The sequence below is a fragment of the Terrapene carolina genome, unplaced genomic scaffold, assembly GCF_002925995.2.
Source record: "Terrapene carolina triunguis isolate 2854851 unplaced genomic scaffold, T_m_triunguis-2.0 Scaffold837, whole genome shotgun sequence".
NCBI lineage: Eukaryota > Metazoa > Chordata > Testudines > Emydidae > Terrapene > Terrapene triunguis.
In genome coordinates, this window is record NW_020665188.1 from 5,645,257 (window position 1) to 5,663,300 (window position 18,044).

At 45.7% G+C, this 18,044-nt stretch overlaps 1 protein-coding gene and 1 long non-coding RNA gene across 4 annotated transcripts in view; one reads left to right on the forward strand and one right to left on the reverse strand.

Annotated features, from left to right (window-relative positions):
* HDLBP (high density lipoprotein binding protein) overlaps nucleotides 1-18,044 on the forward strand; it is an 87,034-nt gene that overhangs the window by 23,333 nt on the left and 45,657 nt on the right. Inside the window, exons 1-2 of one of the 3 annotated variants that reach the window (XM_024214394.2) lie at nucleotides 7,148-7,230; nucleotides 16,707-16,774. The gene's annotated coding sequence lies outside the window, so the exon portion shown is untranslated. Of the gene's footprint in view, nucleotides 1-7,147; nucleotides 7,231-7,801; nucleotides 7,871-16,706; nucleotides 16,775-18,044 lie in introns of those variants that run through there. The other 2 variants (XM_024214397.3, XM_024214396.3) reach the window with 2 other exon arrangements.
* LOC112116724 lies at nucleotides 416-7,069 on the reverse strand. Its single transcript, XR_002908927.3, has 3 exons — nucleotides 6,936-7,069; nucleotides 5,650-5,747; nucleotides 416-3,037 (listed from the first exon to the last, which is right to left on the reverse strand). It is a non-coding gene; the product is annotated as an uncharacterized LOC112116724 (long non-coding RNA).

Here is an 18,044-nt window from a genome sequence, read left to right on the forward strand (position 1 = left end):
GCAGGATGGGATACAAATCCCATTTGAAAGTATCACTTGATGATTGCCTGTTCTGTTCATTCCCACTGTGGCACCTGGCATCACCCACTGGCAGGAGACAGGATACTAGGCTAGATGGACCTTTGGTCAGACCCACTATGGCTGCTCTTATATTCTTAATGAATAAACAATCCCAGAAACTGAGGAAATAGAAATAAGTGGTGGATGTTGAGCAGAAAGACCATGTTTTGTTCTGTGACATCAGCCCAATACTCATTTCTTGGGGAACTGTTGCTTAAAAATGCAAGCTGCCAACTTCGCTTTGAAAGACACCTTTCTGCTAATTATTGGCTGGAGACGGTTTTTCTGCAGTGTTGGCTTAACATAAAGAAGAACAATACCGCAGCTCCATTATGAAGGGTCTCTTTGCAAGATGAACAGCTAAAACAGTATTTATTAAAGGGGAAAATGTAATCTGCAGAAAACAGCAAAAATTGTGGGAAGATTTGAATAGCATAAACCTCAATTTTCTTGAATTCCTGTGACTTTTTCCCCCCTCCTGCTACCCTATGCCATTACTTCTACCCAGATAAAACTTAAATCTAGATTTCATGTGACTCATTTTCTGAAAGCTGCTTCTCCCATTCTTGACTCAATCAGCTCTTAACTAATAGTGAAGCAATATAACTTTCCACAAACGAATGCTTCCTTTCTTTGTCCCTTCTGTTTGACAAGCATTTCCCCTTAATACAGACCAGAATCCTGGAGTTTTCCTTAGGCATGGCAATCTTTTTCCATATCTCCCTGATTCATAAGTCTGCCTATTAACACTTCTGGAATATTGCTAGAAAATGCTACTAGAGAGTCATCCCTGTGCTGAAATCTTTACTTGTATTTAATTACACCCCATTTTAACTATAGTAGTTTCTGCTTTGGTGTTCCCAAATCCTTAGTGTCTAAAATCCAAATTAATATAAAACAGCAGCCAGATTGCTCTCTTGCGTTAAATGGCAGGACTATCTCACACACAGCATCTGCTGCTTTCTCTTGCTTTGTAAATCCATTTAGAATGGGCTCTCCGCTGACTTTCCTCTTTCTCTCTCTAGCCACATATAATAACTTTGTTCTTCTATGGTATCTTCCATCCAAAGAACAGAGTGCTGTACAACCTGTTATTAAATCACAATCTGTGAGGTAGATAAGGATTATCTTCTCCTTTTTATAGCTGGTGAAACTGAGACACAGATGTTGAGCCTTTCCCAAGCCAACACAGAAAGTCACAGCAGAGTTGGAAATGGAGTTCATGTCTCCTGACTCTGCCTTCTGCATTAACCACTTGTCATGGTCTCACGGGACCTGTGCACTCTCGGTTCTGTACGTTCCCTGGGAGGAACCCCCTTCAGTGTGTGACAGCACTTGTAGGGAGTCACTTTCTCTCTTGGGGGTTAAGCCCTGAGCTCCACCGCCTCCTGGAACCCCACCTCTCTGAGCCTTCAGCACACCTGTCTGTCTCCATGAGTCCCCTCAGGAAGTCTATTCGCTTTGGACCCCCAGGACCTCCACACTCAGAGGGAGAAATGCAGCCCTGATCTCTAGATTGCAATGACTCTCAGCCAACATAAAACAGAAGGGTTTACTGTACATCTGGACACAGCACAAAAAGTTCTCAGGGCCCTCAACCCTGTCCATCTGGGTCTGTCCAGCGTCCAGGTGGCTCAGGCTGCCCGTTGTCCCCAGTCCAGAAGCCACGTCCTTCCAGCCGACCATCCTATATATATCACCTTCCCAACAGCCCCTCCTCCATCCTTTGTCTTCGGTCCTGGGCAAACAGATCACCTGGGCCCTCTCTTCTGTCCTTTGTTCCCACTGGCCAGAATCAGCTAATCAGATCATGGGGGCCCTCTCTCCTCAGCCCTTTGTCCTCCCACTGGCCAGAACTGGCTTGCTCCCAAGATGGGGTGGGACTCCAGGTCACTGGTTGCTAAATTCTACAGTGTCCTGGCTGTTGTCCAGGGTCTAGGCTGCTATGCATAGTCACACCTGGCCTTCTGCAACAATGAACACCTTCTCCCACCCTCTCGTTAAACACGCACAAAGAGGCACACAGCATATTAATGCAAAACACTAAGTAAATCCCCCACTTAGTCACACCACTACACAATGCTTCCTCTCACTTTACCATAGGTAAATCATGACCACCTACTCCCCAACTTGCTGCAGTTCCTCTTTCTTCAGATGGGGGTTGCTCTTATCTATCCTGCTCACTTTAGAACACTTTCCAAACCAATAAGTTACTTTCATTTTTCAAACCTATTTTGCTTGGCCTTTTTTGTGGAGCATTCAGTGATACTATAAGGACACTGCATTGCTTATAGGCTGATAGAGAAGCCCAGTCAGGTTAAACAGTGTCACAAATTCACCGTGATCTCAGTCTCTTTGGTCAGCTTTCTTACTATGGCAAGGGAACTTCTTTATAAAACTACTTGGTTAGGATCAGGCTATTTATTCATATTAGGCTCAGGTATGGGTGCTTTTCCATTCAACAGGAGCACCATTTAGGGATTCAAACCTGCCCCCACACTCAAGTGTAGACAGTGGACAACTGAAGACCGTGGGGTTGCGTAGGTGTAACCTACGGCAGAATTTGGCCAATGGAATCTTTATTACTGGTGATGATGCATGAATCAGAAGGAACACAGCTTCATTTCCAGATCTCCGTTGAGAACTTTTTTCCTATCCAGTTGTAAATGATGCAAATTTGGTCTGGAAGTCATTGATATAGGTAGCATAGAATGTTGTTATGCCACTCTGAGTCACTTTTTACAGCAAACTACTTTTTTCTCTCTCTTTTCCCCCACATGGTGATCTATATTATCACAACCTTATCAAAGGTTTTCTTCCAGTGATAAACAATGTATCTGAGTGTATACCATGAAAACAAATTATTGGCTCCATGGAGTAACTTGCTTTGCTTGTGGGAGAGTTTCAGTATTCTCTGACTTGTGTAAGGCCTTCATTCTGAGTTCTCCTTCCACCTTCTTTTAAAACAGTAGTCTGCCTAAAAGAAATAAACAAGTACTTTCTAACGCAGCCTTAGTACTGCCAAAATCGAGATTAGCAGAGCTGGTAAAGCTGGAACTCCCTCAATATAAACGAGAGGGAACTTGCAAGGTGTTCTTTATGACTAGTCCTCTGTTTTGGAACTCACTTCCCTCCTTGGTCTGCTGGGCCCAGATCCTCAAAGGTATTTAAGATCCTAACATCCACTGAAATCAGTGGAAGTTAGGAGCCTAAAGACCTTTGAGAGTCTGTGCTGTAGAGCCTAGATTTGTTAACCTTTTGAGCGAGCTGTGAAGCCCATCTTTTTTTCTGTTCTCTAATGCAACTGAGGTAGATATATTTCTGGCCAGTTCTCTTGCATTATTTTGTGATTTCAGTGTTTGGGATAAGCACCCAGAGCACAAGATGCGTGCTTACTAGCTACATTTTAGAAATCTTAAGATATAATGAATCATACATTCATATTCACCACTTTTTTAGCACATTTGGGTTGAATTCAGTCCCTGGCTGCAAAACAAAGTATGCATCCCTTGCAATACCAGAAAACGCTTGAAAAGCCCTTGGAAAGATCCCAGGTTGTCTGAGGGTGAATGTGGCTTGAAAGACCAGCATCTTTGCACGAGAAGTTGAGGAGCCAAGTTTTTCCCTTCCTAGAAATCTCTGTTCCTAAGGAAAACAGGGCTCGGAGAGGCTTCTTTCTCCCCATTTCTCCATTCTCAGAATGTCGTGACATGTCCTGTTTTTAGGGCCTGTCCCAGTGTCCCTGAGGGTTTCAAATCATTGTTTTGTGCCAGTTTCTGTGCATTCCTTCAGACTGGACATATGCAGGCACTGCCTGCAGCTGAGCCAGGGAAACTGACGATAGGTTGCTGGAGCATATGTACTCATCAAGGACTGCCCCACTTGTCACATGTTAACATCTTTCCCATGATGTCTAGTTGTTGGCTCTTCTTCTCACTAGTCCTCAAGCCAGTCTCCCTCTCTTTACACAGCCAAATCCACAGGGTATCAGGGAAGGGAGAGGTGGGGCATTGCATGTCATAATGAGCGGGCACCCTCTTCTCCCCTGATGCCTAAGCTCTCCTGGCTGGGCCCTACCAAACCCACCGTATACATGCCTCCATGACAGATGGCCTGTTTTCTTGTTTTCAATATGTGGTCACCCTGACAAAGAATGGTAAGAAGAGCAGGATCTAAACAACCCTTCAAGAATTCTGTGGAGGGAAGGGAAGTGACCATGGCAGGTTGCTCCCACTGGTGGTGGTGCAGTGGGAGGACAGGGAAGCAGGTCACGACAGGCCTCAGAGCATCTCTGAAGCTTTTTCTCTTTATCCTCCCACAGGAAATCTCCACACCACTTGGTGGGGGGGGTGGGGGTGAGGAACAGGTGACGACAGGCTGTTTCCCTCTATGGAAGTTTTTATACTTCTGAGGAGAATAGCCTGTGACAGGTTTTCCCCACAACAGAAATCTCCACTCTAGAAGTAGAGGCAGTGATGGGCCCTTCTAGAACCTCCTCTGCCACAAAGCCTGGTGGCACACTCCATCTCATGCTGTGTGTTGCTGTTCTGTAGTTGGAGCCATATGGTTAAAAAAGCCAAGCCACCCGAGGATTCCCTCCAGAGGATACAGTTGAGGAGATCCACAAATCTGTAATGTCTGAGACTAGAACTTCATGTGGATAACTACAATGTGATAGCTGTATGTGGACCCCTATCACTGATCTGATACAGTATGTCCCTAAGGAATGCCCTAGTGAGCCCAGACAATGAGATGGAGATTTGGGGAAAGGAAGATAAATCCCAGTAGGGGTTTCCAGACTTGGATTTCATCTGGCATTGCCTCCCTGCGCTGAGGGTAACCTGGGCAACGCTAGGCTACCTACCTGCACAAGAGCTAATTGGGTGTAGCTGAAGCTAGTTGCACTCAGAGCCTTAAAAAGGACTTATCACTTCACAGAGAAAATGGATGGAAATAAGGCTCTGATGCTCAAAGGCATTTAGGCTCGTAACTCCCATTTAAATCAGTGGAAGCTAGGAGTCTAAAAAGTTAAGGATGTGGGTCCAGCTTCCTGGAAATCAGGCCAGGGAGACACTAGAAATGCCTTGTTTAATATTGGTGTGGTGTTTAGATGCTGTTTAGTTGCATGAAAGGAATAGGGTCTGAGACTTTACATATGTTTGATTTTTGGTTGCACCTTAAACTATAAGGGAATCTGAAATGGCGAGGGGGGTTTCTCTGTTTTGCCTGGGACTTGTGCTGTGTTAGGCCAGCTGCATGGACCTTGCCTCTACCACATACAACAGCAGAAGTGAAAATGTGCTCATGGGAGGACCAGTGGATATACAATATACTGGGTGCTGAAGCATATTAAAGTTTATTGCTTTTAGCTTCCAGGGGATAGACTAGATTCCCTAATGGGTCTTTTCAATCTATTTAATTAAATACTGTCTGTATACATGTCACTCTATAAAAGTAGGGAACCACCTGAGTTCTTTCTCTGAGGATTTTACAGCCTAAGTTAAACAGACAATACATTTCAGACATAATGTTTCAGATTACCCCCATCCCCACTCCAAAAAGCCCTCTACCCCATAGCGCTTTCTATACCTGATAAAGGAGAAGAGCCAATAACTCCATGAAGTCTGCTAGAAACTTCAAAGTCCCTCTGTGCCAATGGCTCAACCGCTGCCATGGTTTAGGCAGACCTGAAGAAGAGCTCGGTGTAAGTTGAAAGTTTGTCTCTTTCACCAACAGAAGTTGGTCCAGTAAAAGATATTATCTCACATTCCACCCCCCCTTGTCTCTCCCAGTTAAGGCACCTTAGTTTCATAGCCACCCACACACAAGCTAGCATTACAGCTGGCTACCTTTGACTGCCCTAACCCAATAGGATCAGGTACCCATTCTGTAGCTAGATGAACTGGAAGTGACCTTTCAGTGTAAGATGAGGCAAGACTCAAATCCACAACTTCCAAAACTGTAGTAGAGCACCTCAACCATTACACCTAGTCCTAGAGTGGGGACTTTGCTATTGCCAATCTATTTTACATGGAAAACCTTCAGATATTACAATGATGGACAGCAGGACAAAACCCCAAGATAGAAAAAAATCTAAAATCAACCAGATGAAGGTCTAATCTCTGTACCAAGCAAATGTATTTTTATATCCTTGTTTATATTAATGTTGAGAAGTTTTACAGAAGTATGCTTTAAAGACATGTGTGACTGTGTAGAGGCTAGCTATTTAGGGTGAGAGAGTTCAAAGCAACAAAAGATGACATTGTGTAAAGTGCTGTATGTAAAAGGTGAGCCATAGGAAACATAGGTGCTAAAATAGTACTTAGACCTTATGTCTTTGCTTTTCAGCACACTCTACTAACATTAGTGAATTAACGCTAAGGGCATGCCTACACAGGGAAAACATAGCTCAGTGGTTTGAGCATTGGTCTACTAAACCCAGGGTTGTGAGTTCAATCCTCGAGGGGACCATTTAGGAATTTGGGGCAAAAATCTGTCTGGGGATTGGTCCTGCTTTGAGTAGGGGGTTGGACTAGATGATCTCCTGAGGTCCCTTCCAACCCTGATACTCTATGAACTATAGTGGTATAATTTACCAGCACAGCTCTTTAACTCCCCACGTAGACATTGGTCCAGAAATCAAAATGACTTTTACCCTGTAGCTGATGTACCTGTACTTTCCAAAGGGACAGGTCAACCCTGACGCTTGACTGGACTGTCAGAATGTGGGGAAGTGGAATTCTGAGGGGGGGACGCTCCTGGCTCCCAGCTAATTGGAGGTCACTCCCGCTGAGCTCACCTCCCCCTACTCTGCAGACGGGGAGGGAGGCAGAGGAAGGTTATCATGCTGAACTTCAGGGTAGCTGAGGACCTACCGCCTCCGTCGAGAGCGGGAGGCGCTGAGAGCCAAGGTCGCGCAGCGGGGCCCAGCTCCTCCTTCCCCCTGAGGCCCAGCTGCCTCTGTGGACCGGACCGGGGCAGCGCCCTGCCGGCGGCGCTGCGGTGGCGGGGCCAGGCCGGGCCTGGAAGGGAAGGGGCATGGCTCTGACGTGCGTGGCTGGGATTGGCAGCCGCCCGCCCTATATAGCAACCGGGGAAGGTGCCTCGCAGCTTTCCCAGGAGCGTTTCGGGGCTTCTCCAGCAGAGAGAGCTAGCAGGGCACCAGCCGGAGTAAGTTGCATGCCGGGCGGGGGCCGGGGCTTGGGGCTCCCGTCGCCCCTCGCCCGCTGCAGCCGAGGTACCGGGCCGAGCCCGCGGCACCAAGTTGGCTGGAGAGGGCGGCGCGGGCAGCGGAGCCAATTTGCCGACGTGGAGGCTGAGACGCGGCGGCAGAGGAGGGAGCTGCCTGCCCCGCTCCCCCCGCCGCAGCCCCGCGCCCCCTCCCTGCCCGCAGCGCCGCCGCTTAGAGCTTCGCTGCCGTAGCCCCCGGGTGCCGCCGCTGGGAGGGGGAGGGGGCGAGACCTACGTGTCACTACTGCGCATGGGCCCGGGCTCGCCCGGCGCCGGCGCCGCCGCCGAACTTTGCACGAACTTTCTGTCCGGCCTTGTCCCGAGCGGGGTGGGGGCCGGTGACCCCCGGGGGGCTCTGTGCTGCAGCTGCCTGCGTCCCGTGCAGGGCAGGACGCTGTGCCCTGGCACAGAGCGGGCTCGGGCTCGCTGCCTGCCCGCGGGGGTATCTCCTGGCTGGGCCCCTGCCGCCGGCGTTGTTAGCTGGGCGCCCACCTGCTGTTCGTGCGTTCGCTGGGTCTGCGCCTTGCACGTGGGGCTGTTCCCAGACCTGCTGCTCGCGGCGCCTGGCTCCATTTTCACCGTTTGTCTCTTTTTTTTCTTCTTCTTCTCTTTGCTCGGGGGGGGGAGGGGTGCATTGCTGAATTAACGTGGGATTTTGATGATGACGCTGGCAGTAGCCACAAGAGAGCAGCCAAGCACCCTCCCCTCCACCTCGGTTTCAGGGCTGCGTGATAATTCCCTTCTTAAATCAGCCCAGCCAACATCCATTCCACCCCCAAAACAGCTCAACAAACATTTAATAAGAAGGACGAAGTGTAACTTCATTGTGGTGTCGCTGCTAACTTTTTGTGTCCCTTTGACTGTTTTACTTTTTAAGATTGTTGCAAGCTAGTCAGTTTTGGAGCTGGGATTGTGAAACTTCTGACATTGTTCATAGCTGATATTTGTAAGAATCGTACAAAGTTCAGTTGTCCCTACCATCAGGATCTTTGCAGACTTACTTTGGTCTTTTAGACCTCTTTGCTAGAAACCACTCCATAGTTTGCTAATCTGCACAGCACATCGGAGGTTTTAGTGTACACCAAGAAAGTCCCATCAGGTGGGTTAGTGGGTTTCTGGGTAGGTATATTTGAGTAGGGCTGTGTTTAATTACCTGCCTTGATCTTATTCCTGTATATGTATTTGGAGAGGATGAAATAATGACCGTAAATAAAAGCACGGGCATAAGGAATTGGGGGAGGCTGGTTACAAAATCAGTGTTCTGCTTTTAATTACTTGAGAATGAGGGTGGCTGATTCATAGACCCAATCTTATCATTTGAAATTACTTTATCTGGAGTGTTTGGGCGGGACTGGGTGAGGATGGCTTTACAGAAATTTAGGGAGGTGGGATAAAATGTTGTGGTTTCTGGGATGGGGCTGTCTAGCGGGAGGGAAGATTTAGGCTTTGTCTAGACTAGGATTTAAAGGTGTACTGCTAACATGTCCTGTAATCTAGTGTAGAGAAAGCACACTGCTTTTAATGTGTTCCCTCTATGTTGAATGCTAGGAGGGAGCCTAACTTGCACTTTATAGTAGTATAACAAATATTAAAGTATACAGTGTCTTGTCTGCATTGGACTCCTAGGATATCAGCCACCAGTTATGCCTCTTATCCTAGCCTAGACAAGAGCCAGAGTTCCTGGATGGGATCTATATGAAAGGGGAGGGTTCCCCTGAATGGCAATGTGTAGGTGAGACTGAGTAGCGGTCAGGCATGGCAGAGAGATTCTGGTTAGGTTTTATTAATGAGAAGGTTTTTTGGATGATTCTTTTTAGTGAAGAAAAAAGGGTGGAGGGCAGTGGTTCAAATACCTACCACCAGAAGCTGACTAGAGGGGCTTTACACCCGGTTAGACCTGGTGAACTGAAATCTTTAATTGTAACAAAATGGCCTGCCTTGGGATCTTGTCCAATGCCAGATCAGCCTTGCAAAATGCTATCTGTCGGGTGTAACTTTTTTTTTTTTAAGGGGAAAGGAAAAAGAGTAAATAAAATAAGCTTTTTCATTAGTTTCATGGTGAAGAGCAGGTGAGGTGCTTTTGTGCTTTAGCTAGTGATTTCTCTGACAATTTTGCAAGGCTGATTTAAATAATAGATATTAATGTGTGACTAGGCTTTCAGTAATTTGGTCCATATAACTGCAGGTGCGGGGTTCTGGTATCTGTGTCTTTTTCCTTGCCCCCTCTCCCAAGTGACTTTAGTTTTAGAGTTTCAGGTGACTCATTGCAACCCCTTCCTTTAAGAGGTTATTTCCATGTAGGTATCACTGTTAGAATGAATATCAGAGTAACTTACTAGCTTTTCCCCTTAATATTATCCTGTTACTCCTAGTTACCTTCCCTAAAGAATTCCTGTCCTTCCTTGGTGTGTGTGTCAAATACTTGTAGAAGATGGATGTAATCTCTTAACCATACTGTAAATGTTACATGTCTCTCAAATTAATCCCTATCGCCTTCTAATCATTTGGGTTGCTCTTCTGTAGTGAGGCTAAAAGTGAGACTCCAATTTGTCAGTATCTTCCTAGTAATCTAGGTACACAACTGAACACAATATTCTTGGTGTGGTGCTTTCATATAGAGAGGGATTGTTACTTTTTTTCTCTCCATCTGCAGTTCAAAACTGACCTAGCCTTTTTTTCTTTGTTGATGTATCACATTGCAAAGTCATATAATTCGATCTCTGCTATCAACTCTAGATCTCTTTTCAGTATTACCATGTCCCTGGTTCCTCTCCAACCAGTGAATATCTGTTTGTCTAGTCTTCTCATCCCACCCCCCCCAATTCACTTTCACACACACACCCCACCTCCAATCTTTAGTCTCATTATTATTGTGCCATATATCACAAGGCCTAGAAAAGTATAAATAACTGTCCTTAGGATGCATCTTGGATGTATGTATCTATAAACTTGTTTGGTGATTAAGGAGAAATGGATTAAACTTCATTGGAGTTGGGACTAGTACAGTAGCTTTTCAGAGCACTTAAACACTGGTTAGACTAACACACAAATGAAGTTTGTTAATCAACTTATAATTGACCATATTGAAGAGGACAAGGTTATTGTAAGGGGCATTATCTGGTGTTTAACAACTCTTAATCTTTCTGGGTGGCCTGTATAAAACTCAAGCTTTTGTGACTAAAGTAGTCTTGTAGATGCAGTTAACTAGGGAGGGATTTGATAGGTTTACTGGCCCTTTAAGGTTGCACCTCCCCCTCATCTCTTTCCCCTCCCCCTCTCTGAAGCTATGAATGGTCACTGGTACAGGCAGTGCTGAGGTGGCATTTGCGAAAATTACTTTCTGCTCTACACTGACACTGCTTGCTCTGCAGGGCACTCCCAAAGTCTTTCTAAACTTCAGAATGGTTTGGAAGTCAGCCTGCACCCCCTCACAGGTGTGCACATGTACAGATTTCAGATAAGGTTTTTTTTTTAATAGGTAATTAGCCTTTCTTCTCACTTTACTTTAGGCATAAGGCTTCACTTAAGCAAAATGTCCAGTCCTATTTAGAATCTGCTATGAATGTCTTTGTTAGAATATGCTTGCATTATAACAAATTGTCTGAATTACTCTCCATCTGTGTGTGATCGGGATAGATTGCTTTTCATCTGTCAAGTAACAATTTACTAGAAATGTTGGTAAGAGGAAACTACAAAAAAAGTAAATCTTGTCACTTTGAAGGCAGCCGAAGCTTGAGTCAGTTTAACAGCTTCAACCTTAACAGAAGTGACATGTAAACCAGTTACCAGTATCCAGTCATCCAGGGGTAGTCAATTATTTTTTGTCAAGGGTCCAAATTTCTTGGTCAAGGTATAATCCGGGTCCAGACTCCAGAGAAAACAATGATTAGTAAATTAAAAAAATTTCAAGGTCCATTCCAAAGCATCTGGCTGTCCAGATTTGGCCCACCGCCCACCTATTGACTACCTTGTCTTAAACTGACTAAGGTGCAGGCAAGATCAAAGGTGTATTTGAAATGTAAGGTTTCGTGAGAAGAAATTGAAATAATTCCAAAGCTAGATTGGGGGGGGGGGGGGGGAGATCAAGGATACTCTGTTGCATGAAGAACAGACTGAAATTTCCGCCAGATCAGATATTGCATTTATTGCATTTATGAAATGCTGATGGGACAGTATATTCTGTCCCACCTTTAACATCAAAAAGGGCACAGGCTGTATGGGATCTGTGAGGCAGCATAAAACACCTGAAATCGGAGACTGTCTTGAGAGGCTGCCTGACCAAGTGGGGCCAGAGTGATGGCACTCAGAGGCTGAAATTGGGAGGGCAAGGGTGAGGGCATGGGGAGAGAAGGTGCACTTCCAAAAATAGAAGGGCAGCTTGCATTCACTAACTAACCTGTCTGGACCGCATAACCGGTCTACCATGTCACTCTGCAAGACCAAACTGTTGTATTTTAATCTCCTCTTGTCAGTATAGCTTGTTTTTAATTAGACTGGTTGGATCTCAGATTGTCTTAGGGGAACTTTCATAGACCATCCTGGAAAGGTGAATTAATTTTCAACCTCAGAAGGAAGAGTGTGGAGCCTACACTGCTCTGTCGGGGCTATCAGGGTGTGTCTACACAGCAATTAAACACCCAAGGCTGGTCCTGACAGCTGACTCAGGCTTGTGGGGCTTGGGCTACGGGGCTGTAAAATTGTGGTGTAGATACTTGGGCTGGAGCCTGGGTTTGGGACAGCCTTGCAGGGTTCCAGATCTCAGGCTCCAGCACAAGTCTGGATGTCTGCACCACAGTTTTACAGCCCTGCAGCCTGAGCCTGATGAGCTGCGAGTATTTAATTGCTTTGTAGACTCCCTACGTCAGAAGGATGCAGAACTAGGGACTCCACTCTCTAGTGGGTGTTGCTGTCAGGGCTGTGGTCTGACAGGTGTACAGGAAACAACCATTGACCATGGACAAGAATTGAGTTTTAAGACGGAAAAGGTGGCAGTAGTTATAAAATGGGAGTGGCCAGGGAGTAGAAATATGCCATAATGTTCTTAACTAATCAGTCTCTAGGCTGGTTATATTTAGAATCATAGATTATTAGAGTTGGAAGGGACCTCAGGCGATCATCTAGTCCAACCCCCTGCTCAAAGCAGGATCAATCCCCAACTAAATCCCCAAATGGCCCCCTCAAGGATTGAACTCACAACCCTGGGTTTAGCAGGCCAACGTTCAAACCACTGAGCTAACCTCCCCCCAGCTAGGAGTGCATCTAGCTGAAAGCACTTTTTTCAGCATGTTTTGTAGAGTACGTGCAATAAATACAGATGAAGTCCCTATTCCGAAGATGGGTAAGCAGGTCCATGAAGGGAATCACACCTTGGGGCAAATGACAGGACACCAGAGCTTTGCAGGGTCGAAGGGAGCTGACCCCAGCCACCCTTTCTGTTTTCTGTGCATTTGATTATATATGTGATGTAATTTAACTTGATTACCCAAATGAGAACCATTTTAATTAAAAATAGATTAAAATGGCACATGATTTGCTAGTGCTGTCCAAAAATGCTGATCCTGTTGAAAATCTAAATTGTGGCTTGCCATGTAATCTCGTATGTATTTGTTCTTGCATACACGCATTTCCCATGTAGAGAAGAGTCTGCCTCTTGTTTATAAATCCTTTTTCAGAACAAAATTTTAATAACTTCTGAGAGTACAGTGTTGATCCCCTTTGCCTAGGAACTGCAGTTCATCCAGTGGGCTTCTGAAATTTCCAGTGTCACAAAGCCATTTAAAACATGAGCACATGGCTTGTTGGGTGAAAAGAAAGTATGGCCATACTTCCCCAAAAAGTGGGGCATCCCTTTGGTTTAATAAGTGGCCCATTATCTGAATGTACTGACTTGATGGCCACTTCAGTTCTGGCCTGGCATGACCCTCTGAGGACTGCAATGTATCTCACAGCTTGGGTAATTGTGGAGACTAACAATGTCCACTCAGTCTGCTCTACCAATAATAGAGCAGTAATTCACACTGCTAAACCTCAGGGATTCCTGTTCCTAAATACATTGCTCTGGTGTTGACTGCAAGGAGAATCACTGCAGCTGGTGTGGACTCAGTGAAACCAGCAGCTGTGCTCCGAAGTCCCTGTCAGATGGGCACTAAATTAGGTCACAGTGCACCAACACCTTGTCCTTAACCATAACCATTGAGGAGCAGAGCATGTGCAAAGTAAGCCCACTCCTGGTTAGCAGGAAATTGTGTTCTTCTGGGAAATCTGAATCACTGCCAGACACCAATGCACTGCAGTCTTCAACATGAATGGATTCAGGTTCTAGGCAGTACAGAAATCTGCAACTTCTGTGTAGATCGTGACTGCTTATGGCCAGGATAGTAATATTCCTTCTGTATCCTTACTGCTATTCGCAGGTCATGGCTGAAGAGGTCTTCACCCAACCATACTCGTGTCCATCATGTCAATACTTCTGGCTGAAACTCTGGTCCTTGGCACAAATAGGTTGGGAAGGGTGTGACTTAGTTAACACACTTTCTTTGACTGTACCATCATGGCTTAACCTGCTTAGGGCTGTAAACCTTGATGTTATCACACTGACTCTGTCATTAGAATCATAGAATATTAGGGTTGGAAGAGACCTCAGGGGGTCATCTTGTCCAACCCCCTGTTCAAAGCAGGACCAACACCAATTAAATCATCCCAGCCAGGGCTTTGTCAAGCCAGGCCTTAAAACCATCTAAAGATGAAGACTCCATTCTTACCATTAACTAGATTAGAGTTTGTCTCTTAGGTTAGAGTATTAGTCATACATACAAATATATTGGCATATTCCTTCCAGAACATGTTACTGGCAGTGCTCTAATTTAACAGAATGGCTAGCTTCACCTTCCCTCAACCTTTTCCCCGTTTATTCCCTGCTGGCTACAATAACTATAATATAAGTAACTTTAATGTTTGTTCTTCTTTGAATGCTTGTTCATCTCAGTTCCAATCAGTTGTGTGCAAGTGCATGTGTATAGTAGCCGGAAGATTTTTTTTCCCCCCTAGCAGCATCCATCGGGTCGGCCTGGGCGCCCCCTGGAGTCACGCCTTCATGGCACCCAATAAAGGGCCCTGCCGACCCGCCACCCACTCTGTTCCTTCTTACCACCAGTGATGGTAGCTGTAACTTCCCCTTGCTCTTGCTTCGGCAAGCGGCTTAGCAGTAATTTCGGTTTTCGCTGTTAATAGTTAGTTTCCCCTCTCCTCCCCCTTATTTGTCACTGGGACATGCCGCTATTCCCGGGCTTCAAGACTTGCCACGACTGCCTAAAAGTGACCCCCACGCCTCCTGTTTATGGTGTCTGGGCGAGGGTCACCAAAAAGATCGCTGCAAGAGCTGTTGAGAATTCCGACCAAGAACTCTTAAACAGAGGGAGCAGTGGCTTAAAAGCCTTCTCATGGAGGCAGCTCTCCGACCTCAGTTGGACCCAGGCACTGGAGATCCCGCTTTCAGTACATCTTTCTCCCGGTGTTCTACCCTATGCCGCATTCCAGTAGCAGGGAGCAGACTTCACTCACTGGATGCCCGCAGGGCACTAACCTTCTACATGGAGAGAACGAAGTCATTCAGAAAGTTGATCCAGTTATTTGTGGCAGTGGCGGACAGAATGAAAGGTCAGCCGATATTGTCACAACACATCTTGTCATGGATAGTGTCCTGTATTCGTGCGTTCTACAACCTGGCAGGGTTCCTACACCTCCAATCACTGCACCCTCCACCAGGACGTAGGCTTCATCAACAGCATTCCTAGCTCATGTTCCCACTCAGGATATCTGCAGAGCGGTGACGTGGTCCTCCATCCATACTTTTGCCACGCACTATGCAATTACCCAGCAGGCCAGAGACGATGCGGCCTTCGGACGAGCAGTGCTCCAATCAGTGGACAACTCTGACCCTGCTTCCTGAACTTGGGCTTGTGAGTCACCTAATTGGAATTGACATGAACAAGCACTTGAAGAAAAAACATTACGCGCCTTCTCGTAACCCTTGTTCTTCGAGATGTGGTGTTCATGTCCATTCCAATACCCATCCTCCTACCCCGCTGTTGGAGTAGCTGGCAAGAAGGAACTGAGGGGGTGGCGGGTCGGCAGGGCCCTTTATTGGGCGCCAGGAAGGCATGACTCCAGAGGGCGCCCAGGCCGACCCGACGGATGCTGCTAGGGGAAAAATCTTCCGGCTACTGTACACGTGTGTGTGCGCACACAACTGATTGTAATGGACATGAACAACACATCTCGAAGAACAACAGTTATGAGAAGGTGAGTAAACGTTCTTTGTAAAACCAAAAACTAAGGGAACCATCATGTGTCTAAGCCTGATCCCAAGGCCAACTGAAGACAGTGGAAAGACTCCCAAAGATCTTCAACAAGTTTTGGATCAGGCCCTTACATTGTGGTGATCTTGCTACTCTTATCCTTTCCTCCTCTTCCCCTGCCCCCCTTAGTCAATCACCATCACTTATTGTGTCATGTCTCGTTTAGATTGTGACCTCTTAGCAGCAAAGACTGAGTCTTGACTTTTGTGACACTTCTAGCATGCTTTGGGGCAGTCAAAGAAATGATAGAGGTACTGCCTTATTGAGAAGGTGGGGAACGGATTTAGGAGATGAGCATCATTTGTGGAACACTTAATGAAAGCCTCTTCAAAGCTAAACTGCAATACTTGGAGTAAAAGGCCTTGTGCCTCCAGCTGATGATTAGATGTTAGCTTTTGGGGTTGCTTATATGCTAACTTCAAAATCTCTGAAGTTCTTGGGGAAGCTCTCTTGACAAGGTGGGTATACCTGGCAGGGGGATTTAGAATATGTTTAAAGACTCAAGTTTAGTGTTTAGTGTCTAGTGTGTGTTATAACCAGCACCTGTCTGCATGCAGCTATGTCTCTCTGTCTTGGGTTCTGAGGAAGAGTCTGCATTGATTCACCAAGTTACATTCCTAACTTCTGACTGTCAATTTTATTGGCAGTTTTTCAGGTTGTTTCCTCCAACTAGATGGATTGCCGTTGATACTGTGGTTTTCAACCCTGAAACTTTGAATTCATAGCCTACATCTGTTACTAATCTGCTGTATTCCAGCCTTACACTATATAGGCTTTTGTAGGCAGGGTAACCGAACAAAGTTTCCTGTGGGATTTAGCTTTGTGCTGGTGATTCCCTATGGTTGTGGTTAAACAATATGGAGGTGATGCAGCAATCTGTGAATTAGTGTTGGAGTTTCCTTGATGATGGGCAAGTTTGAGATGGCACAGAGCCTTACTTAGTTTGAAACAAAAAATACAGTAAAGGCAACACTTTTGAAATTCTACAGGATTGGGGGGGGGGTCATATTTTCTTTTGTCTTGGAGCGCAGTTAATAACTATTTTTTCTTTCTATAAAGCAAAAGCTGGCAGGCTGACAAACAGGCAGCTAACAGGACGGACTTTCTGGCTACTGACCATTTAGCTGGTAAGTTACTGTTTGTATATATCAGACCTTCCTGTTTCTGGGCCACTTGCTCAGCAAAGAGAAATTACCAGTGTTCTGCAGTGACCATCTGCCCACAGCTATCTTTTCTCATTATGGACCTTTCTTGCATGATGGACCTGTACTTTAGAGAGCACCTTTCTGCAGTTTTATCCCATCCAGAGTCAATGTATGGTCATTGAATTTAAAAACAACAAAAAAAACGCACCTTAATGATAAATGTAGATAGGATGATTAGAGGGTGCTAGTCTACTTGTTCCCCTCTTCTGTAGGCATAGGCTGTGGACATCCCACCCTTCTGAACTCTGAGCACTGAGTTTAGAATGTGGAATGTTGGTCTGTGTTAAGGTCAATACGTTCTGTTACTGGATTGACTGAAAAGCTTGAGAGTGGGAGCTGCCATAGACCGCTTTGCTCCTTTAAAGCAACTGTTTTTCAGGGCTCTTTGTCAGGAGAGGGACTTAACTCCAATCTTGCTCATGAAGCAAGTTTCACACAGCTTGTATGAGTGTTGGTCATAGTGATTCTGGCTTGCCAAGCTAGAGGTGAAGTGGAGCTGTAGTTGATCATGAAAGGGGGTGAGGACTCGGAGTGCCAAGGATGAATCTGAGAGAAAACCTAGCTAATTGCTTAATCTAGATTTGTTGCTAATGTTTGTTCCTAACGATAGTACTCCAAGCATAGAAAGCAGTGGGAAGAGGACAAGAGTCCACATAGTAGAAACTCTAGAGGCAGGGGCTAGGCAAGATACTGAAGCTTCCTCAGTATCTGTACTGTCCTTTGTGATCACTGCAGAATCAAATCCATTGGTAAATAAGAAAAAATTATTAGAAGTGGATTTTGCATTTCCTTGCCATTCAGAAGTGTGGTCGCTAATTAATAGAGCCCTGCAAATCTGCAGATCTTCGCTTTATATCCGCGGACCATGTTTGCAGATTGGATGTGGATACAAATTTTGTATCCATGCAGGGCTCTACTAATGAGGGTGTGTGGGTGTGTGTGTGTGTGTAAGACAGAGATTGATTTACCATCAATTTGTCCCTAGATGACATATGTACAAATGAGAAATGGTTTCCCCTTGATACTGACAAGAATCTTAGTCACTGCTTCCGTCCTGGGCATGGTATGGGGGAGGTGTTTTCACTTTTATGGAAGCTCTCAGGTAAACACAGTGGCTCCTTCACTCCAAATTAAGTTTTAAACTAGTCTCTTAAATTCTGCCCATGGGGAAGTCCACCTCTCCCTGTTTTTG